At 38.9% G+C, this 19110-nt stretch overlaps 1 pseudogene; it reads left to right on the top strand.

The window, feature by feature from the left end:
* Positions 1 to 18659, top strand: part of LOC123483104 — a 40230-nt pseudogene extending 21571 nt beyond the window's left edge.
* Positions 18660 to 19110: the final 451 nt, after the last annotated feature.

Consider the following 19110-nt stretch of genomic DNA (forward strand, 5'->3'; position numbering starts at 1 on the left):
TATAAATGTATAAATCTCTTGGATGGTGTTAAAAAACTCCAAGCCACCTCCAAGCAACACGATGCTGCATCAGAGAGAACCAGGTTCAGCGAGTGCGCGCCGCATGGTACAAAAAAGGCCCTCGGATTGATATCCTGCACTCTCTTTTGAACTCCGCTGTGCCTCCCCCGCATATTCGCCCCCCGTTGTCATACCCCTGCCCTCTCATGTCCATGATGGCAATGCCATGTGTCTGTAGTTTTGAGATGAGCAACTCGGTCATGCCCGCCCACATTGCGTCAAGCAGGTTCACTAAACTCCAGGAAGTGCTCGCTCGTGTGCACTGAGCCATCATCCTCGGTTGAAACAAAACGCACCACCATGGTCATCTGCTCTGTTTTGCTCTTGTCTGGTGTGCAGTTCAAAATTATAGAAAAATATTTGGCTGCTTTTAGATCACTGCACACTGTCTGCTGGATCTCTTGTGCCAGCATGCAAATGATTTTGTTCTGGATTCTTTTACCGAGGTAGTGCACATGTGTTTCTTTGGACTGTACTCTCCTTACATGCTCCTTCATGATTCCATCAAAGATACCCAGCATTTCCACAAACTTCAGAAAGTTCCTATTATTTGGCTCGTTCAGCCTATCGGTGGTCCCACGTAACGCAATGTTCTGGGTGGCCATTACGCTTCTCAGGGCTATGAGCCTCTGCAGCACCTGCTGCCAGTGGAGAGTCTCTCCGTCAATAGCCTGTTGGACTTGGGCATCAATAGTTTGCTTGGACACCAGCCTGATCTCCAGCTCCTTCCACCTTTGGAAACTATCTAGGTGGTCATGCAACTTCTCATGCGAGCTGAGGAGGTGGCACAGATTCTTCCAGTCCCTGGTTCCATCCCTGACTAGCGCAGATTTTCACTTGTGTGAAAAAAGTTTGTGTACAAAGAATAACAACTACAACACTGCCTGTTAAATGAAAATAACAAATACAATTAGAATTACAACCCTTGATAACTCCATCTTAACTTAATTGTATCCCATAAGGTAATTTGAGGAATAGTAAAATTGACTAGAGACAGGTGTCCCTCATTCAGGGGCAGCGCTCTCTGTCCTTCTCATGGTCCGAATCACACATAGGACTATTGCTAAATTATAAACTTCTTCCTAATCATTAGTGTTTACATATTACATTTAAATCTCACCCAATGTCTCTAGGCTCTCTAGTGAGGATGATCAGGCCTCACCAGAAAGTCAGAACATAGGTCAGAGGTCATTCAGTAGCTCAGTTGGTAGAGCATGGCGCTTGCAACACCAGGGTTGTGGGTTCGTTTCCCACGGGGGGCCAGTATGAAAAATGTATGCACTAACTGAAAGTCCCTCTGGATAAGAGCATCTGCTAAATGACAAAAAAAAAGTGAGTGCCTCTTTCCCTTTTCTTCCCCTGTACCTCAGACATTATTTAAAGACATTTCAAACATTTTGTGTACCAGGTTTAAATTGGGGTTTTCAGTACATTTCTTATCAGGATAATTTAAATGTGTGCAACTAAAACTCTGACAATAGAAACTTCCGAAAATTTCATTTGTGTGCCCTCTAATGTGTATTATTTCTAACCCGAGAAAAAAACACTAAAACCAAAATAAAAAGACCCCACACATGATAACTTTTGTTAACAAGGAGGCCACTGTCCTCCCTCCAGTCTTTAATCGTTTGTGTTTTAATCCACTCCAACATTTACTGTATATACTATAACCAATCTCTGTTGGATATTCACTATTTGCTTCACACTAATTTTAATGGTTATTAATCTTATCCTTTACAGTCTAAGAATTAACAATCCACACACTCCTCATTCACACGGGAGGCTATTCCTCCTGTCAAAAAGGTTATTCATTCACACTTTTTCTCTCATACATGCATGTTCAACACACCATTGTACAGTATTCAACTCTCACTTCTCTATTTCCACTACTCATAGCTCTCAGGCTACATAGACATTTATCCTATGCCTACAAACAGTACTGCCAACAGGGCTCTCACTAGCCCCGCCAAATCTCCTCTCTGGGTTTTAGGATCCTTGTCACTACTTCTATTTTCACTTCAAATTCATTTAAATTAACTTACTGAAATGCAGTGGGTTGTAAATTGACTTACTGAAATTCAGTGGGATGTAAATTGACTTACTGAAATTCAGTGGGTTGTAAATTGACTTACTGAAATTCAGTGGGTTGTCGTGTTCAGATCCGTGAATTCACTAATGTTCTCCCCAGACAAGCTCCTTCAGGTTGGATGGGGAGCGTTTCTGCACAGCTATTTTCAGGTCTCTCCAGAGATGTTTGATCGGATTCAAACCTGGACTCTGGCTGGGCCACTCAAGGACATTCAGAGACTTGTCCCGAAGCCACTCCTGCGTTGTCTTGGCTGTGTGCTTAGGGTCGTTGTCCTGTTGTAAGGTGAACCTTCGCCCCAGTCTGAGGTCCTGAGCGCTCTGGAGCAGGTTTTCATCAAGTATCCCTCTGTACTTTGCTCTGTTCCTCTTTCCCTCAATCCTGACTAGTCTCCCAGTCCTTGCCGCTGAAAAACATGCCCACAGCATGATGCTGCCACCACCATGCTTCACCATAGGATGGTGCCAGGTTTCCTCCAGACGTGACGCTTGGCATTCAGGCCAAAGAGTTCAATATTGGTTTCATCAAACCAGAGAATCTTGTTTCTCATTGTCTGAGAGTCTTTATTTGCAGGATGCAATGCCATCAACTACACCCATGTTTAGTAAACATTTCAAACGCTACCACCCATTTCACAGCTGACCTAATAACCCCCACTTGCTTTTTGCTTTTAAATGAATAAATTACTCATTAAGGAATTGACAGGAATAACCTAAAACGTACAAATAATAATAATAATAATAATATGCCATTTAGCAGACGCTTTTATCCAAAGCGACTTACAGTCATGCGTGCATACATTTTTGTGTATGGGTGGTCCCGGGGATCGAACCCACTACCTTGGCATTACAAGCGCCGGGCTCTACCAGTTGAGCTACAGAGGACCATGTATTGCTTAGTGTGTTGAGGTGCACTGGGTTTTGACTGTTATAACTTTCTTAAATGTATATTTTTATATGTTTACAAGAAACCTCTCTAGCTGATGTAAGAAGTTGGAGCAAGGATCTGGCAGAATCTCTGAAGACAGCCGTCAATGGCCTTACGTGGGAGGAAACCTATGTAGAAAACCTGAACCAGTTTCAGCTGGGACAGTAGGAACATTATTTTTCTTTTTTATCGGCCCAGGCTGCAGATACATATTTTTGTGGACCCCGCTTCCTACTTCATGTGCAGGATTCTCTACTGTGCGCACAGTCCCTGCTTTACTCATAGAGAACCTCCATTCACATTTCTCACAGTCAATTGTGAATAATAATAATTCACATTTGACCAGCGAAACATCCATGCAGCATCTGCATACCAACCATTTGATCTCAATCAGTTTCATGAGGATATGCGTTCAGATATTCTTGAGTTGTAGGCTACAGTTTCAAAGTAGCCTATAGTGTTGTTTTTAATTATGTACAATGACTGAATTTTAGAGCAGATGGTGTTAACAAACTGTAGCATAGCCTACCTGTTTCAATCAAAGTACACATCTTGCCTAATAGCACAATCATCCTAAAATCTCATAAGAAATTAGGTAGTGTTTTTTGTCTTACAGTAACGTTATACTATGCTATATTTGGTTCTGTTATGTAGAATACTATCATTATGTGATCTTGCAGAAATAGATTCAGCTTTGATCTAACTTTATTAAATGAGCAACATTTGCCAGAGTAGGCTAGCCTGTTCTCTATGAATGGAGTAGAGACTGTGCATGGAGTGGGGGGTCCTGCACATGCGCAGAAGCTTCGGGAACTTTAGCTGTTGGTAGGAAAGATCAGTTTTTTACATTGTATACTGTTATTTCACATCATGCTTTCAATAATCTCACCAGAAAAAAACCCATAACAAACCAACACTAACACTTTGATGAAATCAACTCACTAAGCTGTCACTGTAGGATCAATATTTGTTTGTTCTTTACCTGTAGAACACATTTTACATTACATTTTAGTCATTTAGCAGATGCTCTTATCCAGAGCGACTTACAGTTAAGTGAGTGCATACATTATTACTTTGAACACAACTTGAAACTTCAGGAGGAGGAACTCAAGTGGTGGACCTGGTTTCAAGGACAGAAAAGTAATTTCTACATTTGCGGCTTAGTGAGGAAATATGCAGGTGAGAATAAATACAATCTTTGTACTATTGTTGGAGTTCTATATGCACGTTAGGATAACATTATCTAAACTGTAATACTAATTAACTGTCTTGTTTAGGTTTCATTTCAGAGGGTCAAGCAATGGCGATAAGGTTGTCAAAGCAAAACTTGAAACGTAATTACAAAATAAGGGCATCAATAAAGCTGTACAACCTGAAGATGCGTCCCATACCCTCCTCCAACGTCCCTCAACTGCTGAAGCCAATGTGGGGAGAATTTCTGTTTAACCTCAAACAGAAACATGCTTTTTTTTCTGCTATGAGAAATCTTGTAGAATGTAGACCTTTCCATATTGCTCTGTACTGTTTATTTAAATGATCACATTGTTCTCTCTTGCCTCTTTCTGTCTTTATACTGTAATTGTGAATAACATTTATCAAATGCATGTGTCAACAATGAATGTGTATGGTTGGTTATGTTTTTCACTTTGAATGTACTAGAGTAAAAAGTATTATCAATGAAATGGAAAAGTAAAAACAACAACAACAACAACAAGCATTTGTCTATCGTGTTTACCAAAGCAATTTGTTTGCATTGCCACTTTTTATTTAAAAAAAATATTGACAGAATGATTCCATTAATATGCCTAAACTCTTTCACTGAACCAAATATAAAACCCAAGGTTTTCTTCCTCAATGAACCAAAATTGATTCCAAATGGAAGCCTGTATGGTGCCATTTCTATGAATTATTGTTACTACTAAAAATTATATTTATAGCTAAGAATACAATAATACATATAATACAAAAGAATACCAGCATAGTTTCGAGATTTTATTGTCATTATATGCAAATGTCATCAGGAGCAGCCAAAAGAGTAGATCATCTGCCTCTAATATAGTTACTGACAGACTCTGAGCAAAACAAATAGTGTGTTAACTTAAAAGTCATGTAATGATTAACTATTGAATCACCAAGACTTCTCATAAATCATTTATCTGTTTGGTGTAATCGTGCATTGGGGAAAGAACTGTGAATTGTGGCGTCTACTACGATGTTGTACCAGGCACATGTTACGTTTCCCAGCTGAAAGTGCATTGGGTTAGACAGACAGACAAGCATCGGAGAAAGGCTAAGTGATGATGAAGAAACAAAACATCTGATCATCATCATTATCATCCATGTTGAAGGGATCTGAGGCCAGCAGTGAAGCGTAGCCGTATTTGCGGATCCATAACAGCAACAGTTTATATTGTCTATCAATATACAAAATAGACATATAAGGCCTATGCTTTCCCAGCAGTTTAATTGTGCATAAGCTAATGTGCCTGCAAGTGTTTGCAATAGGGGGTTTAATGCCCACACATATAACAGAATGCCTAAATAATGCCTTTTTGTTTTTAGCTTCTTGAAGCTCAAATGTTGATATAAAATCACTTTGATATACATTTACACACACGTACTTGTTTGACCTATTATTCAGGCTTGGACGCCTTAAACCCCTAGTGTTTTATCACAGTCTCAAAATGTTTTGCATCTCAGCAGTGAAGATGTCAAGATATTGAACTTTTAAGAAGAAAAGTGTCTCCACTCACATCATCATCAATTAGCAATAGGCTATGCTTCAACAAGTTTTATTTTCTAACAACAGTTTGAATTGAGGTGTGTTCCTCCTCCTCATTTACATAGGAAGTAGCCCATTCCACTGTTCCAGACAATAATTATATTTTAGGCTTTACTGAGCCGGACAAACTTCTTTCTTCAATGAGAGCCCAAGCACTTCCGCAGTGTTTCCCCAGATCAAGTATGCAGACATTTGCGCATCTCTAGTCAGAACAGGCCTTGCACAAACATTTTCCCCCTGGCACATTTTCTGGCTGGCGCACGCATTGCCTTCTTTGTTGCTTTCCTGACAAATAATAACTTTGGACATGTGTGCGTTCCTATCAAAGTAAGTGCCTTATTTTCTGTATATCGTGTTGTCGTTTCTATTGTAGTATGTATGCATGGAGCATAATGTATTTACTGTTTTATTCACATTTTTAAATACTGGTGACAAATCATGCATTGCGATTCTTGCATAGATTGTAATGGACACATATGATGTGTGTAAAATACTTTTTTGAAGGTTGTACTGATTATGATGAGCTAATGCTAAGCTATTTGCCAGCTATGTGTGGCGCCATGTTTGTTGACATCATACAATGCATTCTGGTTGTCAAGTAAGCATCTCTCAGACCAAAGATGTTATAACAAAACGAGGTGAAGGGATGGTTCACTCGACTGACTTATGGTGCTGTCAAGACAACTGGGAACTTGGAAAAATAAGAGGTAACATTATGACATCAGTGATCTTTCGGTCGGATAGTCGGAGCTCCAGAAAGAGGCCAGAGTTCCCGAGTTGGAATTCCAAGTTGGATGACAGGTCACAACAATTTTTCAGAGTTCCCAGTTGTCTTGAATGCACTGAAGTCAGAAGTCAGAGATTTCAGAGATCCCAGTTGTCTTGAATGCACTGAAGTCAGAAGTCAGAGATTTCAGAGATCCCAGTTCCGAGTTTCCAGTAGTTTTGAACGCGGCATCAGATTGTAACTATGTTACCTCAGGGTTGCTAGCTCAGACCACCCTTTCCAGGGGTTTCATTTTTATTTATCTTATAAACATCTCCTGTGTTTGCACCCATCATAGTAATATTTACTGCATCATATCTCCCCATGATACCTACCTCCATTTCTATCCCCCATGGACTTGAAAACCCCCCAGAAATGAAATAACCCCACCCCACAAACCCCCCTAAAATGGTTTCATTCATATCTGGCAACCCTATTTAGCTTTCGCTCTACGGTTAGGCTAGGCAGTAGGCTTGCATTTGGGGTGATGATCTGTGAGGTGATAACATTTTATTTGCTTTGTGATTTGTCAAAAACTGTAAACGACTTGTCAAGTCATGTGCTCCGGTTCTTATATACACTGTAACTACATCAAAGATTTGAAACATGCTGAAAAGTGGCCAAACTAAGTTCATATTTTTAAGGCGCAGTCATCTTTGACCTTGACTTTGTTTATTTGCGTCTTATAGTGAATGGCATTCTGTGATTAGGGAGTTTTCGCTTGTCAAACATAAACAAACATGGCTGCTAGCTGCTGTTAGCTTAGCCGACACGCATCTCTTTTCTAAACAATATTAGATTTCTCCCTTGTGTTCACCAGAGATGTGGTACATTGTAGACAAGTCTAGCAGTTAGGACGCTAACTTACGTTTTGTTTTTTGTCAGGGCAACCTATTATTTAGACTGGTTTATGGAATGAGTTTTGCTGTGGATGTTTTCCATTGGATGATGAAGTTTGCATTTACCTTTTACAATAAAAGGTGAAATTGAGGAATGAAGTTGTGAAGACCTTTATTTCCCATCAGTACAAAACATTGTGTAGTGTATTAAAATTATGTCTTTGTTAAATGTTTTTCATGAAGAAATGGAAGGTTGATTATTGCTATCGAGAGGGAAGGTTTTAGCGTGACGTCACATATGACAGACAGGAAGTGGGTTGTAAGATATGGGGATTGAACAGTAGAGGGAGCCATTCAACTCTTGGAAGGCTATATAAAGGGGAGACTGGTGATTGGCCAGAGGAGGGAGTTTCATTGTTTATAAATAAGGGGGTTAGGGGAGGAAGACGTCAGAGCAGCAATTAGAATTGGAGGACACTGCTCTCCAGACCTCGCGAGTCTGTCACCCATGCTGAAGCTTGTGATCTGAATAAACCTTATGATCAACGTGCAGTATGAGCAGACTCCTTTTGTTCATCAGCAATAATTGCCACCATTCATCCGATACGACAAATGGCGAGCTTGCCAGGAGGAATTATGCAATCCTTCTTTGCTGCATTTGGAGTCGCCAAGCTAACTCAAGCTAACTTCGGTCTGGAGTCATGACCCGACTAAATACAGCTAAGTTGTTAGTTTTGTTACTGCTTGTGTACACTGGAGGAATGTACCCTTATGACCGTGCCTCAGGTGGTGTTATGGCTGTTGACTAGGAGTCTGAAAAATTTCTAAATTTGGTTGATGGGTAAACGGGGAATAATAGCATGTTTAGGACAATGGATTGGTAGAGAATAAATGTTGGAAGACGTCTGCATAGTTAGGGCACCGTGAATACGGAAAAGCCCTCGGACCGAGGCGATTCTTTAGGAATGGGCCATAAAATCCTTGCAACGCGTTAGGTGGTGTAAGGTTAATTCTGGGAATTATTAAGCTGGACGAATTATATGCATGTTATATACTCATCGTATGGTTGACGAACTATAATGCTTGGGGTAACCTCTCTATGATTATCCAGAACTTACGGCAACACAAAGTTAGACGGAGATAATTGCGATGATGATGATTTGGCCACGGTGCGGGGTGTTCATTTGTATAGTAGGCCGCAGTTGGCTGGAGGCTGAAGCTAATGCTTGATTGTTTCAGGTCACGCGGTACATCGTGGCTAAATGCTAATGCTACATGCTAATTGTGTTTTGTGTCACGGTGTACCTTAGGCTAAGCTAAATGCTAATGCTACATGCTAATTGTGTTGCGTGCTGCATGCTAACGGATATCCTTAGAGATTCCATTGCGATGGATTAAAGTCTCTTAAACTTGTCACTGTCTGTAAGTCAGGTTGTATGTTTTGTGAGCGCTGTTAAATGTTGTTTGACTAGGAGGGGAAAACGAGAGTTACAGTTGGACGGTTATTCTGTCTGTTTGGGGAGAGATCTAAAATCTTCCACGGTGAAAACGTGTTTTTGAATGGATGTGCGCATGTGCATGATTTTGCGACACTACACTACAGAAAGGGGGAGTTTATGGCACGAGATTAGGGAACGTTTTGTTTTATGGCACTAAACGACACCACGAGGGGATGCTAAAACTCAAGCATGAGGTTAAAATGATATTTGCGCATGCGTGGGATTCTGCAAAACAACACATTGGTTAAACTGCAGGGGGAGACAGAGGAACACAGACGACGGAACAAATACGCATAAAGAGATTTTTAACACGAATCTTATAAGTTTAAACGGCGGTGGGTTAAGATGAAACTTGTTTTGGGACCTATTGAATTTATAAATTAAATATATGATAACGGATTATAATAGATTGAATTAAATAATTAGATGACGGATTAAAATCTAAATGTTTTTGAGCGATCTATAATTAGTCCTGAGTTAAAGTCTTAGAACGAATGTAGAACGGACGAATATTGAATGTGGATAACTTGGTTAATTGCATTAACTACTAAAATGTGATTCTGTGTTTCTATGTTTTTTTGAAATATGAGAGACACAGGGAGCGAGGTGAGGCGAGACAGAGAGAGAGAGGAGGGGCTGACGGGTGCGTGGCGTGACGTCACATGACGCGGCAGAGAATCAGATATCAGGCTAGGCTACAACATTTTCCAATTTAAAGAAATGTGATAAAATGACAATTTTGCATAGGCTTGGCAAAATACTATTTGAATAAAATTTACATTTTGGAGGCTATGTGCATCACTGGGCTGGATTACAGTTCGATTGGAAATCAGGTACTGACATTATTTTGCAATGATGATACTTGGGGATTATATCATAGGAAGAAACAAGGGGTTATGGGGATTGTAGTGTTGTAGGGGTACAGGCTTTGTATTAGGATTATAGTCTGAAGTTTAATACTTGCATTTGATGGGTTATGGTGAGAGAGCCATTAATAGCTAAATTGATAAGATAGGGAAATAAAAATTGATTTTAATTATTCTATTTTTTTTAATTCGATTTTTAATTGATTTTTAATTTTTATTGGAAGTGGGTTTTGACTAAAACATTGAATTGAATTTTTGATAGTCATATTTTCGTCCGTTTATTTATTTAAAAGAAAAAAAAAAAAAAAATTTTTTTTTTTTTTTTGTTGAGTTGTTTAGGTTATATTAAGAATTACAGGGGGGAAGCCTACATAAGTTATATAGTCTAAAATAGGATAGTTCACAATAAAGGAATAGAAAGGCTTGTTACAATGGGGAAAAAGATATCAGGACTATGAAAGTCATTACACGGGTTGAAATAGTGGTAATCCTTTAATTAAAGTGTTGCTAGGGTATCCGGCAAGTGAAACAAAAGTTGCCCTTCATTCTCAAACAGAAATTGATAAAATATTCCAGCGATAAGATAGGCTAAAAAGTAGAGCTTAGGGATGTTTATTCTCAGCTTACAATGATCATCCAGGAGTGATTATTGCATCAGAAATTAAGATGAACAAATAATAGATAGGGTACCAGCAGAAACAACGATGAAGATGAATCCAGACGACGGAAGAAAATGAGAGGTCTGGAACGTGAAGGAGAAGAGGATGATGAAGATGAGAGTGATTGAGAGAGGTCATGGGTGGATATGACTCTGTGATCAGAAGGAAGTTGGCAAGAGAGAAACGAAGAAGGATACACGAGATTTGATCTCTGATGAAAGTTGAACGAAGAAGGGGACAAGAGATTCGAGTTCTGATGAAGAAAGCGATGAAGATTTGGAGATTAAAGGTGCTTTATTTTCAAGAGGAGTTTGTCCTACAAGGACAGACACAGAATTGACGAGAAGAAAAGTAAGAAGATGATGGAAGATGATATTTCGAGGACAGAACTTAGAACTAAGGTTGAAGAATACTGATATGTCAATGACGAGAAGGAACAGCTCGAGACGCTGAAGATACCGAAGAGACAAGGAGAAAACCTGGGGAGAACATTTTTAATCCCAAGAATTGGAGAAGAACAAAGAAGCAGGAGAAAACAACAGAGGAAGACAAAAGAGCAAGTGCAGATCACCTGTTAGTGTCTAGGAGATCCGGAAGGGGGGTGCATTGCTGAGAGCATCGATTAGAGAAGAAGACAAAATAGCTAACAGTTGAAACAACCGACCATTAGAAGTGATAGTGAATAGGGGAAAACTTATCTGTGTTCAGCCTAAAGAGGTTAAACATCTCATTAATTGATAACTAATTAGGATAGGGATTTGAGGTAGTAAAACAGTTACTTACTCTTAAGGTACTAATATTAGAAGATACTGTTATGGCAGTGTTGGGAAGAGATGTATTGTTTAAATTGAATTTTACAATAAGATGTACACTAGACGACTGGGTTTTTGGGAATCATTTGTTTAAAAAAAAAAAAAAGATAATATCATAGGAAGGATGATAATCTATTGTTCTGTCTATTAGACACTGTCTGGGAAAATAAAGTTAAAAGGGGTGATTATTATTCTGGGTTACATTCTTACACTAAGGGATTTCAGGCTAGGCTAAAAGGTGGTTAGTCGTTTTGCCAAGTCTGTGTGTAATGAGTCAGAAGCAGGTGGGGAACTTTCCCAATCACATATTCTACAAATTTGGTGGTAAGGGATTTTGTGAAAATTAGGGGAAAAAGTTAAATGTTATGAGAGAAAAGATTAGATTAAAATAAGTTAGGAGTAGATTAGGGTTGAAGGAACTCTGAGACAGTAAGCTAAGTTTCAAAGTTAGTAGTAAGAGAGAGAGAGAACAATGGTGAATGACACTGTAGAGTAGGAAGATCAAGGTAATTATAGGTGTATTTGGTACAAGTAAAGAGTTCAAAGTCTTAGGGGAAAACTGGGGAAAACTAGGAGTAACTAAGGACATTAACACTTCAGTCTATTATAACAACAGTAAGAAGCAAGTTAACTCTTTCAACATTGATAGGTATTGAAGTCATAAATATATTGCATTTGATTATAAGGGAACCAATACAGCACCAATTTTAGGGGGAAAAATACTTATTAGGGTTTAGGATGGGGACGTTTCTCCCATATGGAGAGATAATTATGGAGAATAAGTATTGTTATCAGGACCAGGAGTAAAAGGAGGTATAGTTTAGAAGAGGGTTAGGAGTGACTGTTCATTTATGTTGCGTAATGTTACAGAGAAAGGTCAGGGAGAATATATGTGTACTTATCTAGTGCAAGCATTAGAAGTTGTTCCGGTTAGGAATTATTGGTTAAAGGGCTATGTAATTCATAAAGTGATGCCTATAATGGAAGATTTGAAATCTGTTGAAGCTTCCGCAGTCACCAAGGGAGTTCAGGAAGTGTAGATTATAGTAGTCACTCCAACAGTAGATAATACACAGAGGATAATGGGAACTTTTGCACTAGAAGTAATTAAGGTTAATAAATCAACTACTTTAATGATAACTTTGGAAGGGATTAATGATACGATGTAGGGAGTATGGCATCGACAACAACTTTTCTGAAATTAAATGGGGGATTTTAGACTCATGGGTTATGTTACGGATGGAGAGTGCTGTCAATGATAGTACGAATAGGGTTAAAATAGGAGAACAGAGAGTAGTAGAGAGAATATAGATTCATCATGAAAGGACAGGATGAGATCTTTGATTTTAATGACAGACAGGGAGAGGTATCTGATCAGTACCGCTCGTTCTTCTGTTGTGGAAATTAGAGATATATTAACTCATTCTGTAAGATCAGTGAGGAATCTTGAAGGTCCATGTCTGTTGAGGATTCCAGCACCAGACATGTTAGACGGTCGCGCGGCCTCTATCAGGTGTGGTTCAGTCTTATGATTTGTCATGACTGTGGTATCAGCAACAGTCATTGACAGATAGAATAATGTCGTTGTCAGAACAGTTGTTTAAGCCTAGGTTTAAGTGTTCTTGGTTAAATTAATTACTCTATGGGAATTGTTAAATGGGAAAGGAAAATCAGGTAACAACGGAATCCTGAAGTATTCAGGTGAAACATTGAGGGCTAAAAGTTGTTTTTGTTCTAATAAAACATATGAGGGAAAGGGTATGTTTATGGGAATATCAGATTGGAATGTTATAGGATAACTTTGGATAAGCATGAACATAAGGTTAGAGATGACAAATATAATGTAATTTTTAATATACTAGGTAGTAAGAAGAGCAGGACTTGGATGGTTAAACGATTAGCTTTTGACTGACAATGTGACTATGGAGAATTTTAGACATATTTGGTGGGTTTGTGATGATAAAATATATATTCTTACATTATGGATGAACAGGATTTGGTTACATGTCAACGTTGAAGCTTCCATATGAGGTTTTACCATTATAAGAGGGATAGCATTGGACACAGCTAAATCTAGGGTTAAAAGGGTGACATGGCGACATGTCATAGTTTTCAAGCCTATCATTGAAGGATAAGGTCAGGGAGAAGGGGGGACTTTATTCATGGTATGGTGTAACATTTGGGAAGATCATATTGATAAATATTAGTTAGACTTTGAGTTCAGATAGTTCAGATAAGATCACTGGGGTTATAGATGCATTATAAGGGATGTGTTTGGGAGATCTGAGAAGATTTGGTTGCAAGATCAATTAGGCCAGTAGGGGCAGTGATGGGTCAGATTTTAGTTTCAGCTTTGATAACACTGTGTGATGTTTGTAATTTGTTACTGACCTTTGAGAAAGCTTTGATATTGAGATAGGTTGGAGAGTGATTCCTGGAGACAACACTCAGATGCCGGTGTTGACTGTTCCTGATCTGGAGGAAGATGGATGGACTACTGATGGATAAATATCGTTTTGATGATTTAAAAAAATATATATATATTTTTTTTTTCTTCTCAATAGTAGGGTGATGTTGGTATGATTTATGAATCAAGGGGGGGATAGGTTAATGTGATTCATACATCATTTATATGTCATTTTTATATTCTTAAATTGATGTTGAGGTTTAATTTGAAAATGTTGTTTTGCAAAAGATACTGTTTGGTCGTTTATTTTCTTGTCATTCCAGAAGCATTTGGGAGAACATGGGGAGATTGGAATACTCAAACAAAGACAATATGAAGGGACAATATGACGGGAGGAGATGAAACAAGGAGGGTGTGGCTGATTCCATCATCAACAAGTCCATTGGAAGAGGACACTACAGGGAGATGAAGTGTAGTGGACTACATTCCAGTGTTTGCAATGAAATATAGACATGTGTAATACATAATTGTGTCATATTTTTAGGTATTAATTTTGGTAGAATGATGTTTGATGTTATTGACTACATGTAAGGATCTTAGATGTTTTTGTTTATTTCGGTGAATGTTTAGGGACAGAGAGGCTAGGAAGGGAGAGTTTCATTGTCCGGTCCAATGGGTTGACCAGCCGTACAATGAATGTTTATGGATAGGATTTTGTTTGCAGGGGCTTACAGGTGTATTTAGTTGCATCATACATTCAAATGCATTTACATGAGTTATGAGGTTATCTGGAGTACCGACGGTGGTTGCCTGGGGCAGAGGGACCGTGAGATAATTTTACTGTCTTGATTGATATGGATGGATGGCTGCCAGACAGTTTTTCGCTCTTACACTCCATAGAGATTTCTTCATATGTCATAGTAATGTATTCATACTTCATAAACAGTTGTTCATATTTCATAGTAATGTATTCACACTTCATAAACAGGTATTTCATAGAAAGGTATGTACACTCTAGAGGAGAATGTGTTTGGTTTAATGTTAAAGATACTCAATAAGATAAATGGTTAATAGTCATAATCCTATTCTGTTTGGTTTCGAGACGTTTAGGTTGTCTCGAAAGGGGGGAATATGTAGTGTATTAAAATTATGTCTTTGTTAAATGTTTTTCATGAAGAAATGGAAGGTTGATTATTGCTATCGAGAGGGAAGGTTTTAGCGTGACGTCACATATGACAGACAGGAAGTGGGTTGTAAGATACGGGGATTGAACAGTAGAGGGAGCCATTCAACTCTTGGAAGGCTATATAAAGGGGAGACTGGTGATTGGCCAGAGGAGGGAGTTTCATTGTTTATAAATAAGGGGGTTAGGGGAGGAAGACGTCAGAGCAGCAATTAGAATTGGAGGACACTGCTCTCCAGACCTCGCGAGTCTGTCACCCATGCTGAAGCTTGTGATCTGAATAAACCTTATGATCAACGTGCAGTATGAGCAGACTCCTTTTGTTCATCAGCAATAATTGCCACCATTCATCCGATACGACAATTGTTTAGATGCTTTTCAGACAACAATGCTGTTAGACGCATTTGTTGCATCATAGGTTCTGTTGCCACTGTTCCAATCACATATTTGTGATGGTACGCTGCAGGGACCACTCAACAATGATCAAAAATATGTGATCGTACGTGTCAAAAGGTTAAGAGAACCAGGGTTACGTACCATAACACAAAGTTCTCTTTCAGTTGACTCGATTCAACATCTCACTATGGGACACTTGCAAAATGCCCCTATTGCCAATGGTCCGTATCCTGAAAGGCCTGTTGTGGTAAATGGTAATGTACCGGATCCATCCTACTGAGCTCTACCGCCAAGGACCACCAGGCGATAGAACCTAACAAAAGGTGTGAGGGGAAGCCCAACTAGCCGCAGCACAATTCTCAGAGACAGAGATGCCTCTGAACAGTGACCATTACATGACAATTCCACTAGTGGAATGTGCCCGGACACCCAGGGGTGACTGCAATCCCCGACAACTGTACGCCTTGACGTTAGCATCCATTACCCAGTGGGAGAGGCATTGTTTGGACAAAGCCCGACCTTGAGCAGGGTTGGAAAAGCAAACAAACAGTTGATCAAAACTCCGGAATGGCCTAGTCCTGTCCATGTAGACACAACGTGTTAAGGCGCCGCTGCTCTGGAGAAGAGAACGGCAGATGGTGGAAGGGGAAGAGGTCAGTGGCTTGACTACTAGAACTCATGGGAATGACTTTAAGAATGAGCACGGCGTTAGGACATATCATAACCTTGGAGTAGTTGGGGGAAAACTGAGTGCATGAAGGATGAACCGAGAGAAAGTTCACACCGCTAATATTTAGATTTTTAGGGCATGATCATTACACAGGTGCACCTTATGCTGGGGACACAATGCCACAGATTACTAAAGTTTTGAGGGAGCATGCAATTGGCATGCCTACTGCAGGAATGTCCACCAGAGCTGCTGCCAGAGAATTGAATGTTCATTTCTCTACCATAAGCCGCCTCCGACATCGTTTTAGAGAATTTGGCAGTACTTCTAACCGGCCTCACAGCCGCAGACCACGTGTATGGCATCGTGTGGGCGAGCAGTTTGCTGATGTCAACGTTGTGAACAGAGTGCCCCATGGTGGTGGTGGGGTTATGGTATAGGCAGGAAACGCTGCTGGGAGGCATTTTATCGATGGCAGTTTGAATGCTCAGAGATACCTTGACGAGATCCTGAGGCCCATTGTCGTGCCATTAATCTGCCGCCACGCCTCATGTTTCAGCATGATAATGCACAGCCCCATGTCACAAGGATCTGTACACAATTCCTGGAAGCTGAAAATGTCCCAGTTCTTCCATTGCCTGCATATCCACCAGACATGTCACCCATTGAGAATGTTTGGGACGCTCTGGATCAACATGTACGACAGCGTGTTCCAGTTCCCACCAATATCAAGCAGCTTCACACAGCAATTGAAAAGGAGCGGGACAACATTCCACAGGTCACAATCAACAGCCTGATTAACTCTATGCGAAGGAGATGTGTCGCGTTGCATGAGGCAAATGGTGGTCACACCGGATACTGACTTGTTTTCTGATCCACGCCCCTACCATCTTTTATCTGTGACCAACAGATGTATATCTGTATTCCAAGTCATGTGAAAGCCATAGATTAGGGCCTAATTCATGTATTTCAATTGACTGACTTCCTTATATGAACTGTAACTCAGCAAAATCTTTGAAATTGTTGAATGTTGATTTTATATTTTTTCAGTATATTTTGTATTTCCTTTTTTACCTGTGTTGAACTGAACTGTATTGCCGGTCTACTTGGAAATCCTGTAAAAAATAATAATATTGAAAATGTGAATAAAAATGTATTTTGTATAAATTGTCCAAATTTCGTTCTTGTCTAAAACCGATGAGAGTGGATTTATAATATTGAGTGATCTTATTTTCCATCAGAGGTGATGCAGATTAAACTTGTTGCTGATCGTCAATCAATAATTCTGATTTAAGTTTATGTATTCTTATTGTTTTGTTTATTCGTGTAATTTCTTTTTAATATGTTTTTGTACTTGTGAGAGTTACTGTTCTTTTTATTTTTCTTATTTGTTTTTGTGTGTCAATCATACTGGGGCAGTGGGCTGAAGGGGGTTGGGAGATCTGGGTGAAGAGTAGAGGATTATCTGGGGTACCTGGAACTTTTAAGTCCCACTTGCCATTGTGGGATGTTTATTTATAAAGACTGTCCATTGTATTAAACACCTACTGTATGTCTTACTATGATTGGGTAAAAAATAAAAATAAAAATGTAATTTAGCTTAGTCATATATAAAAACATATATATAACTTTTAAGTGGCATCATGAAGATCCTCCTAATATCTGTCAATGGATAAATGAGGTCAATTCCTGTATGACTTTAGAAAAAAAGTATGTATTATATAGCCCAACATGGTAGCACACAGTCCTTTCATAAGACTTGGAATTCCTGGATAGAATAGTTCTTGTAGATATGTATCGATTTGTATAATGGTATGAGGTTATTTGAGGTAACATCTAGAATGGTGTGTATGTGTGTTTATATTGTATGTTGTAATACTCATATGCGCTGTATTTGAATGTATTAAGGTGTTTGGTGTATTTGTAAAAAAATAGTTTGCACATTTCTCGTCTCAAAATCCTAAATAAGCACAACATCAAACTTCTTCAATATTTGGTGAGTTGGCTGACATAAACCATTGATGATTGTGTCCGAACATTGAACCAAGCCTAATTTCTAATTCTGGGCACAATTGACATCTTGGCTGACCATATCATGTTTTAAATACCTAGGGTGGTCGATTTCCAGTGCAGTGCTTGCAAGAGAACGTGAACATCGAATTCAACATGAATTTGTTATTTGAAGACACCCATTATCAACAGGTAGGTTAAGTCTGTAACTTTTACAGTAGTAAAACTAAACCTCTTCAGCATCTGTAATGGAACAAAAGTCACCTGGATTACTTTACAAATACATTTTTCCAACAGACAACAAATTTTGGTGAATGTGTGAGTATGTTTTCTTGCCTGCAAATTGAAATGTCTTCCCTTATATGACAATACCACTTACTACATTGAATCGTTTCACACAGTTGAGTGCAGATGAGAATTCTACCATTGGACACGTTTTCATGGAAAAACTACGGAAACAAAAAACTCTACTCCAGCAAAATGAAGCAACTTCTAAAGCAAAAGATTAAAAAAACACAGAAGCCTATATTGAATGATTTTTCTAATCACTTTTCCGTTCTTCCGTTTACATATTTCAATTTACTGTGGGGTTTTGTCGTTTCAGGAAAACAGTTACTGTACTTGGGAGATTGTTCGAATTGAAATCGTGTGGATATTGAAGGACCTAAAGATTCTACTCGAGTCTATGCCCCACAAATGAGCAGATATAATATGTTTATTTAATAGCACGGCTGTATGCTACCAATATAAACATGTTGAACCATTTAACCCATTTGTAATTAATTTACTGGACAAATAATAAACAAAAAAAATCATACATTTGTTGATAGGCCTACAATGTTGTCGATCAATCAATGCCATGATCAAGTTAATTGTTACAAAGTGACCTAATATAAAGGCTTAATGTAAAAACAGCATAATCAGAAACCTACAGCTCCAATTAACGTCAGTCGTCATCATCATCACTCTATTCTACATCTCATTGGGACTTTACTGGTTAAATAAAGGTTTTACTTTATTTAAAAAATGTATAATAATCATCATCATTCATATGATGGGGGGGGGGCTGTGCCGGTCTTGACACCTTAATACTGCCATAAATTAGAGATAGGAGAATCTATCTCTGGCCCTGTAGTATGGTGAAAGGAATG

The sequence above is a fragment of the Coregonus clupeaformis genome, unplaced genomic scaffold (assembly GCF_020615455.1).
Source record: "Coregonus clupeaformis isolate EN_2021a unplaced genomic scaffold, ASM2061545v1 scaf0027, whole genome shotgun sequence".
Lineage (NCBI taxonomy): Eukaryota > Metazoa > Chordata > Actinopteri > Salmoniformes > Salmonidae > Coregonus > Coregonus clupeaformis.